This window comes from Mixophyes fleayi, chromosome 6 (genome assembly GCF_038048845.1).
Source record: "Mixophyes fleayi isolate aMixFle1 chromosome 6, aMixFle1.hap1, whole genome shotgun sequence".
In the NCBI taxonomy this organism is placed as follows: Eukaryota; Metazoa; Chordata; class Amphibia; order Anura; family Limnodynastidae; genus Mixophyes; species Mixophyes fleayi.
Window position 1 is genome coordinate 205797260 of NC_134407.1, and position 22744 is coordinate 205820003.

The 22744-nt window shown below is 41.1% G+C and overlaps 1 protein-coding gene and 1 long non-coding RNA gene across 6 annotated transcripts in view; one reads left to right on the plus strand and one right to left on the minus strand.

Annotated features, from left to right (window-relative positions):
• The window catches only part of FOXK2 (forkhead box K2), a 52857-nt gene that overhangs the window by 10611 nt on the left and 19502 nt on the right, over window positions 1-22744 (plus strand). The gene's annotated exons all lie outside the window — the stretch shown is intronic.
• Window positions 9528-16639, minus strand: LOC142160564 (uncharacterized). Its single transcript, XR_012693275.1, has 2 exons — window positions 16402-16639; window positions 9528-9830 (listed from the first exon to the last, which is right to left on the minus strand). It is a non-coding gene; the product is annotated as an uncharacterized LOC142160564 (long non-coding RNA).

The window sequence follows — 22744 nt, forward strand, 5'->3', positions numbered from 1 at the left end:
TCTGAAAACATCTCTTTGGAAATGGTTGACAAGGTATAAAGTTTGCAGAGAAACCAGAGCCACGACCTCTCTGCTGAGATCATTAACCAGGGTAAAGCAGCATACTTTAGTATGTAGCTTTCTATTCCCATAAGGTAGGCGGCAGAGCCCTGGGTCAGGTTCTGTTTACATGCCTTTTATGCAAGCTTGTGGTTTTTGTGCTGCAAAGGTCTCCTTCCACCCCCTCCCACAAGCCAGCCGGTCTGCCGTTAGCAGTTGGACGTCCCTTCAGCATATTCAGACCTAGCGTTTCGTGAAAGATCTCGTTCATCTATCGGTCGTTCGTTTTCACGTTCTGTGAATACAGCCTATAATGTCTGCATATTTCTGTTCACTGAAAGTGTGAGCTGCCATGAATTGTACAATAAAACTGCTTGAGCAATAGAGATTGGATAAAGCATCTTAAATATTTTTGAGTACAAAATGCATAGATTTCCAAATCATCTTTTGGCATAATCACGGATACACGACTTCCATTTAGTAATTAAGAACCCTGTAGTCTTTTATTCCACAGCCCCCATCCTTGTTGTCATTTATGCCAAAGGGCAGTTTGGAGTCACAAGATTAAGAGGTGGCTTATTGATAATCGGTAACACAGTTGAGTTTGTGGGTTATGTGTAATTTTACTTAAGTGGCTCAAACAGCACGGTATCTCTGTGGGCAGCACGGTGGCTAGGTGGTTAGCACTTCTGCCTCACAGCACTGGGGTCATGAGTTCAATTCCCGACCATGGTCTTATCTGTGTGGAGTTTGTATGTTCTCCCAGTGTTTGCGTGGGTTTCCTCCTGGTGCTCTGGTTTCCCCCCACAGTCCAAAAACATACTGATAGGTTAATTGGCTGCTAAGAAATTGACCCTAGTCTGTGTGTGTTAGGGAATTTAGACTGTAAGCCCCAATGGGGCAGGGACTGAAGTGAGTGAGATCTCTGTACAGCGCTGCGGAATTAGTGGCGCTATACAAATAAATGGTGATGATGATGATCTCCTTTTTAGAGTAAGATATTGATAAAACATGCACACCTGTGTGGGTATATATTTAGTCTGTGTGTTATGCCGTTCTGTTTAAAGTGGACATTAACGGGCTAGGTGGTAAATACTGTCATCCAGGTAACTTATAATTGGGCAACTGGAAATGTTCTGTCCTGTTGAAAGTAATACTCTCATTTTAGTCTTCATAACAATTATGCTGTAGACAACCTGCCCAGACCTCACAGCGGTCTTCCCATAGGGATCCTTTCGTTCCCTAGTCTGGCCACACCCACTGTGATAGCAGCAGCGTTATTGGCTAGTTGCTTATTGTGTGTATCCCATAGCGAGACCAATCCTGGATAATGATTTGGGTGAATTCATTAAGTCATTATCGGTCATAATGGTAAATGCAGTTGGAAAACAACCCTGCACAAATGCTAATAGTGGCCACAGTGTTGGGTGTTAGTGATTCAGCCACAATGCCCAGGTACTGAATGGATGGATCTTGTCCAATTTGGTAAACCATCTCACCAAATAAGACTGTGTTCCTGGTGCTTGCACTCAGCGGCCAGATAGGATGATGTGTGGTCAACATTGCATTTGACAGCTATGACTGTTTAAGATTGTGATTGCAGCCAATATTATTGCCCCAGAATGATGAGCTGACTGCGTGATGGAAGTTGGTGTCGACCTGTGCGTCGCTTTCTGACTCTCTTTAAGCCAGCAGTAATCTGGGTGGTCAGTCTGAATGTCCAGGTCTCCTCATCATCAACAATTTATATAGCGCCAGCAAATTACGTAGTGCTTTACAATTTGGCCTACAGCATGGGTGGCTAAATCAAAGGTTGAGCCTGTCCCTTGACTGTCAGGGGGCCACATTTACAGCCTAGTCACATTGCAGTGAACCTTTCTAAATGCAGCTTGGTGTGCTCCAGGAATGCCCTTTCATTGGGGGAGGGGTACAAGTACCAACCTGTGAATAAGGTCATAGGTCTGACTTGAAGATTGTTCTGCAGTCTCTGTGGTAAGATACATGTACAGCTTGTCTCTCACTTTGTGGATGCTCTGAATAGTGTTTACACCAGTCCCTGAAATAAAGCAGTTGTTCTGGGAACAATGGGACTGTTTATATACAATGCTTATCAGAGCCCTGGGGATCGGTGCACCATGTGTGTCTGTTGTGTGACTGTGCTGGAAAATGACATCTGATGCTCGCCAACCAGCAGAGAGAACTCTATATTTGTAACAGTGATGTTTTTACTCGTTCTGGAGGAGTGGAAAATTCTAGCTGTACGCAGTACTGTGGATCATCAGCGTTATCCTCCGAGCTCTTCAACATTTCACATCGGAAAATATATTGATGGATTGGACTTGGGTCAATAAATACTTGGTTTACCTCTTTACATATCGCACATGTCTAAAAAGAATAGACTATGCAACATTTTGCTGGCCAGTTTGAGAGGGCAGCAAAAACAGACGGTTACACTGATAGAACTTGATCATTATCACGTGAAAATAGGCAGTTTTTTTTAAATGAGAGTTTTAGAGATTGAAATTGCTGCTTTTCACTTGGCACAGACATCACTAATTTTAAGTGTCCTGGGATAAAATGCTTATATAAATGATGACAAAACTCCTCCAGACTGAAGGCTAGCTCCTGCCATTGGTACCTCAGATGTTGCCTCTAATCTATGAAGCAGACTCCTGCTTTTTGAATCCTACACCTCCTCGCAAAGACTTCAGATTGCCCCTATAGCCTGACTTGCTGAATGAGCTAGACAGAAATACTCAGGGGTATGCTCATGACTCGTTACTAGGAAGAACAGTAATGTAATGTTTCCACACATGGGCTCTTAATGTAATGAAGTCGGAAGAACAGTGTGAGATGGGACAGAGTTATGTCGCTTTCTGGTATTTCAGAGCCTTTTTGAAACTGGAGACTGTTGTACAGACCATATTTTTAGTCATTTAAAATACAATAGGATGGAATCTGCTATCCAGGAGACTTACAATCGCTAGCTGGTGACCCCCTGTGTTTATGGTTAGATATATGTAGATCTATGTCCCATACAAACTTGACACAACCTAGTCCCAGCACAGTAAGTTATAGGGATATTAGAAATCACCGAAGGACCGTATACACCAGAGTGGTGTTGCACAAATCGCGAAAAACTCAAGGGAACATCTGTAAGGGGCAGCATTTCTGCCTCCCTGCTCTGGGGTCGTGGGTTCTGTTCCTGACCATGGCCTTATCCGTGTGCAGTTTGTATGTTCTCCCCGTGTATGTGTAGGTTTTCTCCTACACTTCAAAAATATACTGGTAGGTTAATTGGCGGCTGACAAAATTACCCAATAGGACAGAGTGAGTGGGAATTATTCTCTGTACAGCTCTGTGTGATTGACTGTATAAAAAAAAAATAGTTTACAGCAGTGGTTCCCAAACTTTTTCAGTTTGCGGCACCCTTAGAGTATCCATAATTTTTTCAAGGCAGCCCTCCAAAATATTTGCAGAGCAGTCCCATTTTATAAGTAGTTGGGTCAAAAGAATGTAATAAGTATTTAGGCCAGGACAGAAAGACTTAGTAAGTTGTTTGCAATAATACATATAAATCCAAGGGAAAAGAATACTTTTATATATTTTCATTTATATTTCCCCCCCCCCCCCCCCGCTCCTTCTTCATCCACTCACTCTGCCTCCCCTCCTGCATGGCTGAATATTAGAACAATATTGTACCTTTTGTAATCTTTTAAATGCCCTGTGTTTTGTTACATACTTAGTAGTGGCTATTTTTGGCTTTTTAAACTTCAAGAAAAGCTGATATATCTGTCTTGGCTCCTATTTCAGGGATTGAAGGGAGGGGGGGGGGGGGGGTCTGCAGTGCACTTACTGGGATAGAAATCAAGGAATAAGCCGTACTAATTGCCAGCATGATGCTATTAGAGAAACACTTCAGAGCTTTTCTTTAATTTGTTTCACTGTTTTGGTGTTTAGACGTCTGTATTACAGGAAGTTATAGTCAGTGTTTTTTCTGGGATGATATAGAGTTCTCATTCATTGTAAACGGCATGTGCTTCCTATAAGTATGTAAGGCTGTGGTTATCTAAAGTTTACCCAATGATGTGTGTACATTCTGCCTTGTGTGTTTTTCCCATTCAGAAAATTGATTGGACATTGCTCACTACTTGTAACCGTAGAGAGACTGTATTACTCAATGAGCAATACAATCCAGGAAATGCCTTCTGTTACGCTATGTAAACACTGTCGTGTATAGCACCTGATCACTTGTTGTTCTCTTCCATGCAGATAGCAACATTCATCTGATTAGCAGCTTGTTGTTCATTTTGTCATGGGTTTATCACCAAAGCTGTTTTTTTAACTTACAATTATAATGTGCCTGTTTTTTGTTTTTGTTGTGTGTTTTATGTATTGAATTTTTTTTGCGTGCATGTAACTCTTAACCTATCAATATGTGTTTGGTCTGTGGGAGGGAACTGGTGCACCCATTGGAACGCCATTAAAGCACAGAGAGACAATACAAACTGCACACAGATAGTGCCCTGGCAACAATGTAACGCAGCAATACTTACCCTCGTGCCTCTGTTCTGTTATCATACCTCTTTACACTTCAATTTTAGTAACCCTGTAATATGTTGTCTTTGGTGCAGTTTTCTGTTCTTGATCTCTGCTTGTGAGCTACAACCAGGGACTATCTATGCCCGAGAGACGCTTGACTCAAACCGAGATAGATATCTTGGATATTATCATGATCATTTAGCCACTAGGGGCAGCGGACCACGGGAGACTGCATAATTTAATCTCCGCCAAACAAGCAGTATTGCAGCACTAAGTGGATGTACATAGATATATGCTGTTCAATATGTAGCTGCACAAAATTGCAATTGATTATTGGGAAAGCAGAGAAATTGATTTGTAGGACAGCGGGTTATAACCGGGCTGAAAGGGGAAAAATCGGATCATAGTCCCTTCAAACCAATATTGTGCTGTAGCATAGAGGATTCTGAGAGAAATTATAAGTTTCTGTAATAACATTTTTGTTGCCCCTAGGCTAAACGGTTCTGCAAGGTCTGTTCTCTATTTACCTCTGCAGCTAGTTGTTGTCCCTCATGCTTGCGTCTCATATTATTGCCTGATTGGGGAAAAAGTAGGGACTGTAAGTATGAAGCATAATATAATCAGTATACTCGTGCCTCTCGTCTGTGTTCTTCCCTGTGTTACGTCTGCTAGAAGCAGCAGCAGAACTTGTGTTTACAAGCTATGAGTGTACTGGTCTTGGCCTGCGTTTTTTTTGGCACCATATCCGTTCCTTTGGCTTGAGCGATCTTTGTTTCATCCAGTCAAAGCAAGGGAGTGCTGGCGGTGCAGACAGAGCCAGCTTGTTGTGCATTAATACCCTCCGTGCCAAAAATTGAAAGTGATGCTCAGGAGAGGCGTGTGTGTACTCGTACACTGAATTATACTGTGTGGTTTCTACTTCAAATTGGGCTTAGGCAAAACAGTGACTCTCTAGCTGTTGTGCAACTCTAATGTCCCAGGCGAGAGGGCGTGCTGGGACTTGTAGTTCCATAGCACCTGGAGAGCCACATGTTCCTAACCTCTGTTTTAAATTCTCTTTTAAGCATTGTGGTAATTCTATTCTTTAGATAAAAACACCCAAGAGTCACCACAGAGCTTCACTTGTGTTGTAAAAACAAATCCAGGGTGATCTGTGTTTGTTAATAGGGGCTATGGTTCATTTGTTCAGGGAAATTCTGTTTTATTTATTTTTTCCTGAATGGAACAGCCCTGGTCTCTGCTTTCCCAGAAGTCTCCTTGCTGTATGGTGATGACAGCCTAGTTACAAGTGACATAAGATGTGAAATATTCTGCATAACTGTGGTTCCAGTGAATTATTTCTTCCTGTCTGAACCGTGCATGCTGCTTGGGTTCTCTGTAACACACTGTGGATTAGTGTACACTGGCGAGCTGCTCACAAAGTGCTCTCTGTGGACACATCAGGCTCAGCCTTCAAACTTTCTCTTTTTCTCGGAAAACTGCGAAACACTTGCATCATGTTCTTGGAATTATGGGATTTTTAGGGGGGTGAGGGGGTTGTGTTGTTACTTTAATGCAGACTCCAGCGATCCTAAGGCAGTGGCTGCATACTTTTTATTATGTCAAATCTTTCCTTTTATTAATCTAATAATCTTTACTGAACAGATCTCAAATAAAAAGCATAGTATTACTGTGTTTCAACTTTTTTTCTATTTACATGCTTGGCCTGTGTATTATGGTCTGAATAGAGCCCTACAACACAGTGAGAAGAGCCAGGTGGAGTGGATACCAAGCGTGGATCCTGGTCACAAACTTGGCCTCTACCTCTGTTCAGAAGCCGCATTGACTGTCAATGCTGATGTTCGGCTATAGTTTGGTGACTGTACATATCCCTAAATATTAGGGATTGGCCATAGGTGGCAAGTTTACAAACAAGGAGTCTGGTGTTCCCCATCTGTAACCCTGTCCTGTCTTGAGTATCTCTGCCATAGTCTCAAAACTTGTGCATGTGTATTAGTGATTCTTAGTAGCTCTGTTACATCTATTACCAGTTTTGGTTTAGTGATTGTGACTTTAAACTTAAATCTGATTCATGTGTTGGGCCCTGCTCAACATGGATCTGTGTGCAAGACCGCTGTTCTCTGGTAGTATTGAAGAAAACATGTCACACATACAGCAAATAGACCACCTGATCAGGGGCAGGTCACCCCAGCAGCCTGCGGGCGCTCGCTGGATAGATTGTCTGTAGTATGGAGGCATTATAATAATATGGAGGCATTACAGATAATAATTTGGGCTCTTTAAAGATGGTACCCGTTACTATTCCTATCCTTTCATTACGAAAACTTTGAATTTAATCCTTTAGTGGGCTTATCTGAGATGGGCAGTTTTGGTTGATCTGTGATAAAATATATTTTTTTCAAACTTAAAGGGGGGAATTCAATTCTCAGCAGTATTTTTTTTTTTTTATTACACCGCAGTAAGTGACTTTAACGTGGTTTTCACTCGTTCTAGAGCGCGTAAACTTTACCCATTATTCAAATCCATTTTTAACGCACCGTTTTGTTAGTGAAACCGGTACCATCGCGGACAAGTAGGTGATCCATTGAAAGTATAGGGAGGGAGAAGCGTTAAAAGCGAAATTCTTTAACGAGGCGCGCAAACTGTCAAATCGCCAGTTTGATCTCATAAGAAGACTATTGAAATCATGTAATATGTGTATGTAAAAAAAAAAAGTTTATCGCCAATGTATAACATGGAAATAGTGATTCACTATACCATTGTCATGGTATAGATTGTATAGTAAAACAGGTACTGTATGTAGATATTATAAAATAGAAGGTTGTGTACTGCAATACAACTGTAATGCCAATACATTTATTTTATTTTTTATTATAGATGATGCATTAAACCCTCGACTCCCCTAAAAATTCGCAAGCACCAACGAGTAATGTGCGTGTGCGACTTTACCTGTTTTTTTTAAATTGAATAGCGTGATTTTTTTAATGCTGCCTTACCTAAAAAGGTCGTGCCCGCGGGTCAACACCTGCTCGGATATTAATTTTTTAACGCTGCAAACAAAAAACAGCGGCCAATTGAATCCCCCTTCCCCAAGATGTTAATTGGCTTTAGGTTCAGGTAACAGATTTGCTATAGGTGGAAAGCCTGTTCCTAACCGCTAGCGCTCGTCTTCAGATCTGAGACTGTCTGGACCTACCCTTCATGTCATTTTCTCACAAGGCCTGACATGGCTTTGGACAAGCGCTGTTATATTTAGTTGCAGTTCCTAAATTTTCCATACACCTGGATTTATTGTCCTGGTTGACTTCTGAGCACTATACCTGTCAATGTTTTCATTTGCAATCTACATTCATAAATGCTCAGTCCCTCCTCAATAGAAAAGAACGAGCTTCACCCATCCAGCTACATTTCCAATTAACTTCTGGCTGCAGAACACAGGGCGGTCACATTCTATGATACACCTATTTGATGAATATACAAATTTCCCTCAAGCAGTGCACACAGCATAAGACTTACATGGTGTTCTCATGGCCAGAATTTAAAGGGAACATGGCACAATCCTTTTATATAAATGCTAATGTCTATTATAGTGCCACTGATGATATATATATATATATATATATAAAATAATTTTCCATTAATATGAATTCAACACAGTGAATGTGCTTCTGAGAAGGCTCAGCACAGGTTAAGATGTTCAGGAGAATGGGCCTTTGTTTATAAATATTTGCAGAGCATGTCTGTACAGTAGACTGTAAATCTTGCATAATCTGTGGAATTATGCCAGCATTTATTCTAATAACGTCAAGCTAAACATGCTGTGCGGTTGCCTTTTGTAGCTCCACGTAATGCTTCCTCATTTCAGAGGACTGGATATTTTATCAAACAGCGATGTTATGGGGGAACAGCAAAATTAATACTTTTTAATTTAAAATAAATGTAAACTTGCTGGATGCAAAAGTCTAAATTAGTGATATTTACACTGTTGCATATCTAACAAGGAAAGTGGCAATAATTTGTCTTATTGGACACACAGTTCATTTACAAATATGCTAATTTGGAGGAGGAGAATGCCCTTTCAGTTGCTGAATGGCTAGGCACCCCCTCCCTCCATGTTGTGTTTTTGTTGGCTGTGAAGTGCAGAGAAACATGGTTTAAAGTCCACCTAACTCCTACATCCAGTGAAAGCTTAGCCTGTATTGAGAATTCATCATGTTACTAGGAACATGTGACCACACTGAGGCACTTCTTACCTGAGAATGCAGCCTATCACCTCTCTAGGAACTAGTGACATCACTCACACTTCATACTTGGGCTACATTCTCATAAGTATGAAGTGTGAGTGATGTCTCTGGTTCCTAGAGAGGTGATAAGCTGCATTCTCATATCACCTCCCTAGGAACCAGTGACATCAATCACTCTTCGCATATGTTATAGCCTAATAATTATGTTCACTATATGCCATTGACATTACTGAGGAGTGTGGGTGATGTCACAAGTTCCTCTGATTTATTCTCAAAACGGGAATACATAAATATGTACATTGCTGGATCCAGGCTTTTGTTTCTTGGAAACTAATAACCTTAAGCAGCATCATTTTGTGTGCGATACGGTTTTATGGTATAGCAGGTGACTGAATTCTCACCATTTTATGGGTTTCATTGTAACGTTTGATGAGTAAAATTGTTTTCAAACTGGTAATATTCATCTGTCAGCCTGCTGTGCTTTTCTTACAGATAGGTATTTGTGTCTGGAAGATACTGTACATGAAGCTCACCAGTAAAGCTGAGTGTTTTGTGTTTGTTGCGCATAAATATATTTTTAAATGAAAAGATCATCATTGATTAAAATTCTTGGGGCTAAAATTCTTCATTCTTATAAATGAATAGGGCGATTTGCTGTCTACATAGGCTGTTGGTAATGCTTTACCGTAAAGACTACAGAAACAAGATATTCCGTCTTTAATGTCAACATTTCAAAGCTTACAAACCAGCAACAACAAAGTGTTCTACAGCAGTAACGGGGAGAGGCTGTGCTCAGGTCTCTTCTACTTCGAAGAAGATTATTGGAAAGCATGATTCTACTGTGTGGGCTCCTCTGCAGGGCTGTAAGTCACTCTTTCCTTCCTGCTGCGGCTTCATTTCTGATTCTTCCACCACGTTGTTTGCACATGGTCGGTTTCTGGGTACTGGTGCTAAATACAAGCACACAGAAGGCCTGCACCGCAGGAACAGGACCAAAAATAGACACTGTTTACAAGAAATAGACAGAGATTGTTCTAGTCAAAGAATGCTGCAGATTTATGGGTATTTCTATTACACAAAGACATTCAAATGGTTAAAAAGACAAAAGAAAACAGTGGAGTAAATGAGCCCTTTGTTTGTCAGATCTATGTTTGAGGAAGGTTTTCTGTGACTGCACCCAGAGTGCACTGCTCATTCAGTCACGTACTCCACTGGCCCCGCATTCCAGCTTTCTTGACACTATGACCTTTTAGATGGCTGTCAGTGGCTGTTTACCAGGGTTAGAGCTGTGGTGAAGGAATGGGAAGTATCCACTGATACTGTCTAAGCCGTGACCTCTTGTGGAGACTGCTGCCTATCTTCATCTGCCTGTGATTTGGGATTTAGTGTGTGAGAAGTTTGGGGGATCTAATGGCCCATTCCTCTAATTCAGCAACTGCATTATCCCCTCCAGTAATCCTAGCACTGGCTTCTTGTAACAGTGTAGTAAAGTCATCTACACACACAGCCTGCAGTACACTATTTAAATCCCCAGGACCCTGATTAAGTCCCTTGCTTACACAGCTGTCCCTGACACTCACTGCTGGTGGGGGGTAGGGTGTGCAGGGAATAGATGGAGCGTACTCCTATGTATAAATAGTGATAGTGCGGATGTTACATTTGGGAGACTTTATGCTGCGGTTGTTGTGTGTTGGTGACTACAGCAATTCCTATTTTGAGAACCTGAGTCTTGTAGGTCAGGATGTTATGGTGGACATCAGCAGTTCCCTATACAACCTTTGTGGACATGACACGTAGTTATTTTATTTATGTAGAGGACCTGTAGGATGTTTGTGAATAGAACACCCTACTCTGTGGGCGGATCCCTTCCAGCGGCACTGGGGACCTGCGAAAATCATCAATCTGTTTATTTCCAACTGCATTTACCAACGTGCCTGACGATGATGATCTCTATCAGAATGTTGTACATTTAAGTAGTTTTCAGGCCATATGCACTGTGATTTCTGGCCAGTTGTACCTGCGATATGGCAGCATGCATGTCCAGTATTAGACACGACAGTGTCACACGCCACCCACACACCCTGCCTTTTGGTCACCACTGTGTGCTTTTTGGATGAATTATCTCCTTACCACTGAGTAGTAGTGACATTTGGGTGCTTTGCTGGTTAGTAAGAAACAACCACTTAGACCTTTTGGGAAAACTGGTCCACAGTAGTATTGGCGACATACTGCTCTGTCTGTCGATTGTCTTGTTATTGCAGTGTGTATGCGATCCCGAAATGACTGATAAGATTATTATCGGACACGTTGATTAATATGGTCAGAAAATCACATGCACAAACAGACCAGTCTGCCGTGCTCGAGCGCCCATCTTGTACTATGATCCTGTGACTCTGATGTTGTCCAGCGTATGATCATACATGGTGGCTTGTTTAGGCTGTCACTTGTGCACTGATTTAAACCTGGTTTCAGTTGAGTGTGACTTGCTTCACATGTCGTGTCTAATGCCGGGAGAGCTATTCAATTATGGAACCTGCAGTGCTAATTGCTACTGAAAATAAGTCTTTATTTTGCTCACTTCTGCTTGAACCCTAAGAGGATAATTGACCTGCTTGGCAGCTCGCGCTGAATTGCATCCCCACCACCACCATCCCTGCCAAGTTTCATTCACTAAGTTCATATTTAGTATGATTTGAAGAGCAGTTACTTGAATATGTCATTTAAGTCCTATGCCGATGTCTGGTTACTCCTGTGGCTTTTCTGCAAACGGAGATAAGGAGCCCTGCCCTATCCGCAGCACAGCTTGTGTTTGCTTACATGCCTCGCTACAGAGCTTAGTAATACTCCACATGCACACTCTTGTTGCCTCATCTCTCTAAACAAAAGATGCAAGACACATGCCTGGGGCCCCATTACATAACATTGTTAGTTTATTACTGCATCGTATACATGTGGGTGTTGTCTCAAGCTACTCCTTGTTTGGGTGCCTGGGGAAACTCTTCCACTAATCATAGCTATATAAAGGTACAAGTGTCATTAGCGTGCTCAAAAAGCAGAAGTTTACGGCTAGTTAATATTTTCAGTCCATTCTAGAACTCTGTCATTCTGCTTTGTTCCATCTACTTAATAATGCTAATCATTACCTTGTTTTCTTCTCTCATTTGTTTATTTTAAGACAAATACCTGCAATGTTGTACTTGTTGGGTACGCTTGACATTTCCTTTTATTCAGCTGTGTTTTCCTGTTCAGCAGAGAAGAAATGTCAGCCATAGACAACTGAATTGGTAATATTAATCCGTGGAGCATGTCATACTGAACTTAAGAGGATAATGTGAAGGCAGAACAAACTTGTAAAAGTACTTTCCTATTAAGGCTGCCTCTGTCATCCATTAGAAGCCGCTAGTTCTGGGAGTAGCTGGGCTGTATTTCAGCCATGTGTCGGACACAACCCTTTATGCTGTTCTTGCAGCTCAGGCATACAGTCCCGGCTTTGTGTGCCTTGTAAGTTCAGTAAAGTTCAAGTGACGACACTGGGAAGGGTAAGCAGCTTGGTTACGAAGATAAGTCTTTTTGGATCTTTTGAGTGTGTTTTTCAGAATCTTCACACTTCTTGAGCAGTTACTATTTACCTATTAAATTGGTCATCTGACGTATCTCTCTAAAGTACAGTAATGCATGTCACACATGCTGCTATAACTCCTCTATATGACGCACAAGTCACGAAAACCACACTTAAAAATATTCAGCCCAGTCGCACAAAGTGGCTGGATCGGCCTGTGTGTGGCCAGCTTCCTATCCTTTCCAACCCTTATATGGTGCTGAGGGTCAGAGTTATTTAGGAGCAATGGCTTCTTCTGTAATATAATGACGGCGACCAGTCCTGTGCCTTTAAAAACCTCTGTTCTAGAAACACAGAGCATGGCATCCTAACATCTGCTAGATTGTTTTTGGACAAAAAGAAAGTGGTTTTAAATATGATGCACTAATCACTCCACATACGCATATTGCTTGTCTAAAGAAATTCTAAGTTCTCTAAATAGTATAAAATTTAACCTTTATTGGTTATGTTTAAAATTGACAGCGAAATATGTAAACTGATTAAAATTGAAGTAATGATGTCTTGTATATAAACTGGCTATGCCTTGTATGTCTCTTAATTGTATATTACTGGGGATCAAAATCTCGTACTGACTATCTCTGAGGGAAATTTCCTCTCATATGCAAGTCCCCTTTTATTCTACAGTTGCAGCGTGTGTGTAGTATCTCAAGGCAGATATAGAATTAAATGCAGATCCTTGACTTATGGCTCCGCATCTAATATGTTAGCTGGTATAATTGTATTGGCTATAAACGCTGTAACAATTGTATCAAACCGCATATGATCTCAATCATCTGAGAATCGCGGAGCCTAGGTTAGCTTTCTTATGCCGTATAAAGTCCCCATCTTGCATTCAATAATGTCAGTGTAGTTATGTTATAGAGAATCCTATCTGCATTTGGTAATATAGCTGATCCGTCTCTTACATATTTTAAAACATCCTCGTTTTACACTAACTATCACCTTATAATGATTGCCGCCTGATAGGCAAAGGAAATAAAACGGATCTTCCACTAAGTAAAGACCTCAGTCTTTTATCAGATAACAAATATCATTTCTTATATATAGTTAATTACATTTAATGTGAGGTAGGAGACTGGATTATGTATATACATACAGAGGGAACTGATTCCATTAAGTAATATACCGATAGTGTAGAGTTAGGTAAATAACTGTTAACTATTGGGTCAGATGATTATTAATTGCAGATCTTTCACATGTAGGTCCGTATCCAGTATATACTTATGCTAATATGCAACCATAGCATATAACCTATATCATCTGAGGATTGCGGAAATGGCAATAGTTCCTCTATCGTGTAAAGTCCCCCGTTTGTATTCGATCTTATATCGTATAAGTTCCTCCGTTTACATTCAATAATATCAGTGTAGTTATATATTTATGGAAATCAAATTCACATTTGGTAGTGTAGCTAAACCGTCTCTTATGTATTATGAATCATCACCATTTCTCAGGTTTATTTAGCAAGTATAATTGACACCTTATAATAAAACCCGCTTAGAGGTAAAGAGAATGGACAGGTCTTCCGCAAAATAGAGGTCTCGATCCTATCTCAGATTGCTAATATCATTGCTTATATCTTTCCAGTCATATTTAACATAGGATCTGAGACTAGGTTCTTCATATATGGGTGGAACTGCTTTCCTTGAACTCTGTCTCAAAAGTGTACCGGCAGGTGAATTGCTAGCTACCATTGGTTTAAATAATTGTTTCTTTTCATGGCTCTATGGCTAAACGCTAGATTGTCCCTGGCATTAGGCAGTGCTTCCTGCTTTGGTGATGGCACAATGGTCTAGTGAACTGATAGCCTGTAAGTAGTCTGTTAGGAGCGAGGGCCAAATAAAGCCCTGTGGGTTAGTTTATTCAGTGAGCGGGAATAGTTATGTAATCCGTGTCTTGTGTGTTTTGTTGTTGTTTGTAACAAAGGAATAGCTTTAGGTGTGTGTGTGTGTTTAGACACTTTGTATTTTGTGTTTACCAGTGGTAACAATTCACAAATTAATCCATTTTGATTATAGGATGGAAGATAATAAAGTGTGAAAAATACAAGGGTGATTACTTTTTATAGTCACTGTAACAAATATATTCTACTGTTAACCAACCATTAAGTAAATGGTTATAGTTATCAGGCCACTATTAGTTGTTAGAAAAGTCTACAAAATATTGTTCCTCTGGATATGTTACCTGCTATATAGGCATTACAAATAAAGCACCTTGACTTATTGGCTAGTATATCCCCTTCTGCTGCTTTTACTAAATTGCAGGGGAGTTTTTTTTTACCTGCCGTAGGTGCTTTTCAGTCACATATTTTTATATCATCCAAGTTGTTTGAGCTCTGATTTAAATACAAATGTGCCCAGAGAGCAGCTGTCGTATCCCAGGGCAACAATAAACACTACAATTTTATTACCTTAACCCTTTTGCAGCTGAGGTGTTTCTCACACTAGTGCTGAGCCTGTCTGGGCACTTTTTGGGCTGGTCCCATTCCAATATCAACCATAGTATATTGTTTATGCAGTACCCAAACAAGTTTATTTGTGGCCTAGAAAAGTGAAAAGAAAAAAAAAATGCAGGGTTTTTTTTTTTGTTTTTGTTTTTTGCTAGTTGTCACTGTCTTGAATGAAGTACATAGAATGTGTAAGAATAATATGGGCCGCCCCTCTTTGGACAACTTAATGATTTCTAGTGTGGTGGTTATTGTAATCACAAATGCTCATTAGGCAATATCTCAGGGGCCATATTGTTTGAAAGAGGGGACTTTTCTCTTTCAAACGAGGGTGCCCCAAAGTCTGTGGGTGCTAGGATGAGGGATGTCGGGCACAGCGCAGAACCTGTTATGACGTGACGACTGTACAGGATCTCCGCCATAGTAAAGCTCATCTGTGGCATGTTTAAGCATTAGACTTGTACAGCCAGTGCTAATAGGATGCCAGAACATGCCACAGGTGAGTTTTATATGAAGGTGCTGCAGGAGACAAGGAGGCAAGGATGTACTTTTTTTTTTTTTTTATTTAAAAAACAGAGGTCCTATATTAAACGGAGGTCATGTATCCAACTTGTGAAGTGATGGTTTCGCATCATGCTCTGTCACAGCAGAGGTCCAGCATTTTCTTATAGAATTGATCAGTGTGTGCAATTTTATGTTTTGCTTACTACAGCGTAATGTGCTGTTTACTAAATCCGTGTTCCCGTAGAACTGTATTGGATCTTACAAAGCTTTATCGCCTCTGAGTGATGACAGTGACACATGTTGTGCGTGTACAGGTCCACTACCTTACGTTGCACGCGCATAAACGTGTTTTTAAGTGGTATCTAACTAAATTGTATTTTGATTGGTGTACTCTTGTGTTTTGGTTATAGTACATTACCTAGTTTCTATGATGGTTCTGGTAGGTTTGCTGCAGTGCTAGTATAGTTCCACTTTTCACCTAATAGTTTCCTCAGTTTGCACAGAGGGGTAATGTAAATTTATCTAGAATAGACATTTGCCTGTGCTAGGCACAATTAAGCAATGTATTGTACATTAATGATTTAATCCTGGGACCTATAGGCTGCACACACTGCCAACTTCTCAGCTGTAGTCTAACGCCTTGTAGTGTGATACTCTGCTCTCGGCCTAATTTAACAGCTCCCAATTAAATCATGTTTGACCCAATTTGTTGGTTTTATTAGAAGCTGAATTCACTCAGTGGCCTCAACCAGAATAAAATCAGAGCACGTCCCAGAGGACGGCAGAGTAGATGTCACACAAGACGAACAGGGCCACACATAGAGGAGGCTGATGGGAATGGCTCAATGTGATCGCTCCACGCAGTCCAAATCTGTAGCTGTGCATTGCTCTGTGACCGTTTCCTGCAATCCTGTACTCTCTAATAGCGAGTATATAAATTACATTCACCACTTCCCAGCATATATGCACACTGGGCTTTGTTATCCGATTTATTTGTGTCCCGTTACCTTGAGCGTAAGCTTCCGTTTGCACTTTCTTTTCATCCAGCGAGGCTGTTGAGTTGCTAACAATGCTGCCACAGATAGACCGGGGTGGACGCTGGTATTTTCTGTTGTGTGGAAGAACGTTTTTCTAGGAGAAGGAAGTCTCTATAGCAACAGCCAAGCTTGTTCCTAAGCTAGTGGAAGCCGATTTTATAAAAAGACTCCCTTTTCTCTGCACTGCAGTTGGTAGCTCAGGGGGGAGGGATAGCAGGCTCATGTGCTGCAGGAAAATGCAGAGTATTTTAAATGTACCTGGCGGCTGCACAGGGTGGAAGCAGCCATTTTGTGAGCTAAATGTTCACGAGCTGATGAATTCACAGGGCCTTGAGTCCTAGTGATGTCATCAGTCCCTAGTGCGTGTATAGCCTGGTTTGTTTAAGCACGGTGCATTTGTCAAGTGCGCCGTAACATTGCTAAGCATTGCTTCCCGAGTGCTGCTTTTCTGCCGCCCTGTAAATAACATGCGCCCGTGGTTACAGAGACTGTAATGAGCACATATGTTTGACACCGTTTATAAGCGTTCATTTGAGGAGTATATTTGTGGGGTATTGCAACCTGTGTGAAAATCAGTGGTGAAGTCTTTCGTATAAAGAAAATTAATAGAATAAATAGAGCAATTGACATTTTACCTCATACGTTATGGATGGTAAATCGTGGATACTGGTTTTAAATAAGTGCCTCTTTTTTATATTAATAATAATGTTGTTGTTTTTATTCCAAAGACATATATTATTGCATTCTTCGTAAAAATTGAATTGGTTAAATTAAGCAGCCAGTTAGGAGGAAAAATAGCACAACCCCTAATCCTATATGCAAATAATCTTCTAGACGTATAAAAGGGAAAATGTAATATTTCAAGGGGTGTTGTATGCAAATGTAGGTGTGCCACCAATATTAATACATCAAATATAGGTTTACTAGTGAATCCACTGTACCTTAACCCAGGATCCAATCGGTCTCTCTGCCTGCTAGGCCTCACACAAGTCCCTCCCGCACCACTACAAGTCCCTCCCGCACCACTACAAGTCCCTCCCGCACCACTACAAGTCCCTCCCGCACCACTACAAGTCCCTCCCGCACCACTACAAGTCCCTCCCGCACCACTACAAGTCCCTCCCGCACCACTACAAGTCCCTCCCGCACCACTACAAGTCCCTCCCGCGGCCGCTGTACTGCGCCTGGGGGTGACTGTACTGTCAGAATATGGTGTTTCACATGTGTAATGCGAATCTGTTCACAAAATGTAAGCTATGTACAGGCAAACTATGATGGCTCCATCCATCACAATCATTATTTGGTCTCCACCCCCCTAATAGCGATGCAATGTTTATTTAAACAGTACTGCCAGTTGTATGGGGGTTTTTTTTTTAAGGTTTTGTAAAAAAATGTAATAAATGCCCTGTTGCACATTTCAGCATGGATTGTTATATGTGCGGGATGCTGTTTTTATTGCAGGTCGTATTCTTAAAATTTATCTGTAAATGTTCTCCAAGGACCCCCTTATTATTATCAATATCCCACTGTGCTTTTTAAGGCTAGAGTCTGCACGTCCTATTATAGTCTTTATCTCCTTATTATCCGGGATGTTGTGAGGCTTAAGGTGGTCATGGCTAGAAGGACCTGTAGACAGACCGATCACCTGAATGTTCCCTGCTGCACACTGCAGAGGACCAGTGCATTGATCATGTGGGTGGCAACTCTTTTACAGACTGGGATAATGACAATTACAGGACATAAACAAGCCTGCTCTACTTAATGTTTACACTGCCCCCAGTGGCCAAACTGTCATTGAAAGTTGAAGTTGCTAGACCCGAAGAAACAATTTGTATGAAGTACCTCTTACATCAGCCACCCCTCGCCCCTCTTTTATGAAGCAAGAAAAGATCTGCAAATTGCTTAAAGCTTACATTGTAAATGGGGCAGATGTGTGACCCTTGTCACCAAACAGTGTGTTCTGAGGTAAATTACCACTTATCAGGTCTTGTTTATAGAGTCCTGCATTGGCTGAAGGGCTGGTGGTGGTGTAAAACTTATTGCAGTATGTGTGTAATATGCAGTTCTAATGCAATGAGAACTGTTTTAACACACAATTAGGCAATTTAAAATGGTTTGTTTGAAAATAAGGATGCAGGGCGCTGGGGACTGCAACTTTATAAACGTCATATGAGTAATCGGCTATGACAGAATACCCAGGTCTCCCCCCCCCTCACCATAGGAAAGGAAGTAAGCACGTACAATTTTGAGATTGAAATTCCTCAGGCATTACACAATGGGCTTTGAGTTAGCCTCAGGCCGCAGATATGACACAGCTTTCTGTGGGCATTTGCACCCGGTTTCCCCCATTCCTTTGTGTGTTCCCTCTTCTGGCTTCTCACAAGATGAACCCAAGAGGCCGGGGGGGGGGGGGGGGGTACATCAGTAATCTGAGGAGTCGCTAGGATGCTGGTTTCTACGCAACTGCCCACAATCTGGTGGGGGCTGAGTTATTCCTTATTCTGGGCTCTTTGTATTGCTGCTGTCTTTGTGACTTCATTCTCTCTGTGCATCCTCTCATGCTGGCTGAGCTGTGGCTCCTTTCACTAATACTGTAACACCAGTGCTCATAGGGGTTTGCTGTGAAATTCAATGTTTTATTTCCCCATTTTTTTTTGTTGTACACTGTTTTGACTGATAAAAGGAAGCTGAGATATATTTTGGGAAAACATAATATGGGGTGTGTGTGTGTGTGTGTGTGTGTGATTCTTGGAATATCTTTCAAAAATCAGATTTTAAATTTAAAAAAAACAGTGTGTGCCATATCTGAATATTTAAATGAAAACCTTTGTTTTAAACTTAAGTTGTGCAAACTATCACTGTTTGAGAGCTCCCGTGTAGTTACCTTGATGTTCAGACAAGTTCGTTTGGAACTTCTTTTCCTGGATTCTTGTTCTGTGTTAAAGGACACTGAATACATTTGAAAATGTTTTTGTTTAATGAAGTGGACCATGTTGAAATAACTGCCGTGATAAAACCGGCAAAACGGAGACCTTTTTTATTTTAAGGTTGCAGTTATCTGCAGCCTAGGGGTCAACAAAGAGAGGTGTCATATTTCTGTTTATTGCATACCTCTCAACATGTGAATATTGGAAAGAGGGACAAACTGCCACAGCAAAGCCGCCACGCTTTGGAGGGGGGGGGGTGTCTTGCACAGTTTGGTGGGCGTCTTGACCATTTTATCCCAAAGCATCCACAGTTACCCATACTTGCCCACTCTCCTGGTATGTCCTAGAGATTCCAAATTCAGTGCCTGTCCCCTGGACTCCCTCCATTCTCCTGCATTGGAGCCTCCATGACACAAATGCCATCCGTGGTAAACTGACACATTTGCGTCATTGCGCCGTGCGGGTCTAAAATGACGTGATTTGTCGCACTGGAACCGGAGCAGTTGGGATGTTGTGGTTTTGAGAGCCTGCAAACCGTCCGGTCACATCTCATAGGCTGTGTAATATTTCAAGGCCATTTTTAACAAATGTTTTCTTTCTTTGGGGTGGGGGGGGGGCAAGGCTTTGGGCTTTGACTTGTCTTAAGGTGTAATAGTGAGATTTAGCTACACTTTATCAGCACAGCAAAGCTGTTACTGGTCTGCAGTGTTCATGTCTGTTTTTTTTTTTTTTTCTTTTCAGATTACTTGCCTAATTCCTCACTTATTTAGTCAGCCATAGCTGTATCACTCAGAATATCAGGTTTTGAAGTCCTTCATGAAATCTCTATTAAGGGACTAGTGTCTAAGTCAGGTGCTGGGCAACAGGTGGCCCTAGGGCCAGATGTGACCCACTTCCTGATTTATGCCGCATTAGTCCCTTTCAATGATTTGTGTGTCCCATCGGTCCCAGGTTTTATCCTCTGCTTTATGCCCCATTGAGCTTCACCCGCTGCCCCAGGTCTTGTTGCGTAAGTGCTTGTTGGGTCATATGGCGGTGAAGGCGAATGTGATCTTCTTTGATGCCTGCAGCAGCTGACTTCCCCATCAGTCGCCCTCTGCTCAGCGCAGGGAGGTCATGCAGAGATCAGAGGAGTACAGTCTGCTTCATGAGAGAGAGCTGCCTGATTCCTGCTTATGCCATTAAACGAAGGTGAGGCCTATTCTGCACCAGTGTTCTGCAAAGTTGTTTATTTGTGGTTCCCCCTTACACATGCGTTCAGACATTCTCTCTCATGGGCACATTAAAGTAAGAAGTGTAACAGGTTGATGGATGGGAACACCCCTGGGAACAGCTCTGTGCCTGTTCCAAACTTACAAGTAACTTTCAAAAGCTGGTGGAAAATCTGGTCGCTAAGAAGTCCCATTGTACTGTCAGACTTAAACAAGGGTTACAAGCTATAAACAAATCTAAGGGCTAGATTTACTAAGCTGCGGGTTTGAAAAAGTGGGGATGTTGCCTATAGCAACCAATCAGATTCTAGCTGTCATTTTGTAGAAGGTACTAAATAAATGAAAGCTAGTATCTGATTGGTTGTTATAGGCAACATCCCCACTTTTTCAAACCCGCAGCTTAGTAAATCTAGTCCTAGGTGTCCTTCTCTGAATATAGTTTAACTTCTCCAAAACTGCCGCACTTCACCCTTATGTATGTGTTTAGGATACATAACCAAAAAGTAACATGCATCTTAAAGGGAGATGTCCACCTTAGTACAACTTCCTTGCTTGCTTCAGAGTCCTTTACCCCCATCTTGCTTATTGGACAGGTGTTGCGTTCATCAGCTGGCCTAGGGGATGATACGTTCTGTAGGGTACTGGTGGCAATGCCTTTGTCGGGGCACCTCTACTTTCCAGCTACGTTGGCCTACTACTGGAATGTGATCTCTTTAAAGTACTTTTGTATTAATAATTCACTTGGATGGCTTGCTAAACAAATGGGACCCCCTAAGGTAGATTCATCAGAATAAAACATATTTGCGTGGGGAATGTTTTTGTTTGGTTAATACTCTCCTAGTAAAACAGCCCCCTATGTCCCTGTGAATTGCAGTTCTAGCTCGCCAGTGTCTGCACGTCTACAACTGTGTCCCTTCCCTGCGGCTTGTGATGGATCACGTAAATGTCTACGCTGTCATCTTCTATTCACAGTTAAACAGCCTTGAACTTCCCTGGAAAATCAGTGCTCGTATTGAATGCTTTCATCCTGATTGAGAGAGAGAGCGAGTGCACAAAGTGCTTTTATATTGCAAAATCCACACAGGCGTCTAAGTGTACCCAGATAGAAATTGTTCTACTGCAAAGTCTAACCTTGCTATGAACAGGTATATATGTAAATTATCATGGTGTGCCTGGGATGCTGTCATGGGGTTATAAGGTGACCAAGTTAGATCATTTTCACAGTTTCTCCAGTTAATATACATCGTTGGGAATTATTCTCATGGTATCATTTGTAAACCACTTTTTTTTTTAAATGAAAACATTACTATAGAACTTGTAATTTACCTATACTATATATACTATGGGGTAATGTACCCCTTCCCTGTTATATAGTCACAGAACTTCTTAGTGACTAACAATTTAAGGTGCCGTAATATTTAATTACAGTAGGGGTTGAGTTATGTCTTAAGTTAAAGTCCTAATGAACACTTGATATCAGAAGTCAGTTTATATAGGTTATCTACAGGGGTGTATACATATATCAGCACTACTTTTGGGCAATTCCACAGTCACAGGCTAACATTTGGATGTCTGTTTCCGTAACTTTGGAAATTTTTAGAAAAGGAAAGAATGAACCAATGTGTCACATCAGGATGCACCGTATGATGTCCAATAACTTATCTATTTTGTGTTATTAACCTTGTTGAACATCATTGTTTTTGTAGTCAGTCTAACGTGTATTAAATAGTAATACTAACGGCAAAAGAAATTATTAAAGTTCTGTGAATTGAGATTCACTTTCAAAAGAAGTTCAGTTCCATGACATGTATCAGATGTTAAAAATGATGAAAACGTGATTTTGATAAAACTCATTTCACCTTTCAGGAGGTGGTGACAGTCGGTGGTCAGACTAACTTTCTGAAAGTAGTATTGTTGTCTGTGTTAGAAGAGAAAAATAATACATATTTAACATTATTGGTATGCAGTAATTGTATTCGCAGTTATACTAGCAGTTCTTTCCAAAGATCTTTCTAACATGTCCTTCAGCAATGGTAATACTATGTTTTAATGCTTTTATCTTCCTTGTTATACATCCCTTGACTTGTTTTTCCATTACAGCCATGGTCTGGCACATCTCGGTGTTCCCCAATTTTATTCTATGTAAAATTCTTATTGCCGTAGTCCAGATGTATA